Genomic DNA, 663 nt, shown 5'->3' on the forward strand with positions numbered 1-663 from the left:
TTTTAAACTCTGTTCTTTTTAAATTGTGTTTTTACTGAGTTGGTGAAGCATCTGCTGATGTCATTGAGATGATTGGGAGGGATGGGTCTTCCTTCAGCAGCTCTTCACAGTAATTGAGGAGTGTAAGGGAGGTTTGGAGGAACTTCTTAATGCACGGAGCTGGTGAGAATGTGTTACTTATTGCCGGGAAACTGTGGTTGAAGCAAAAAACATATTTAAGAGGAAATGTGATGCAGACATGATGAAGAAGGGAATAGAGAGGCATGGGAGAGGGGAATAGGAGCAGTGGAGTATAAACCGGCATATACTAGCTGGGCTAAATGGTCTGATTCTGTGCCCTTCTATTTACAGGGTTTCCACAAAGTCCTGTTACCCCCATGGTTTTTGCCCTACAGTGCATTGATGAAGAACTGAAACAAGTGAAAGAATGATGATAATTGTATTTAGAAGTACCTAATCGTATTCAGCACAAGTGTTTAACTGTATTTAGTCGCCCGAGGATTGGTGTAAGTGAGTGAGCGCTATCATAGCAGATAATGATCCATCGCTATGTTCGGTGCCACATCTTCTGTAATGTGGATGGAGTGATGAGATGAGAGCTTCCGACAGCTTATTTCAGCTCCTCCATAGTCTCACGACTTTGTGGACACCCTGTAGTTTCCT

Source organism: Callorhinchus milii, unplaced genomic scaffold (genome assembly GCF_018977255.1).
Source record: "Callorhinchus milii isolate IMCB2004 unplaced genomic scaffold, IMCB_Cmil_1.0 Scaffold15, whole genome shotgun sequence".
Taxonomy (NCBI): Eukaryota; Metazoa; Chordata; class Chondrichthyes; order Chimaeriformes; family Callorhinchidae; genus Callorhinchus; species Callorhinchus milii.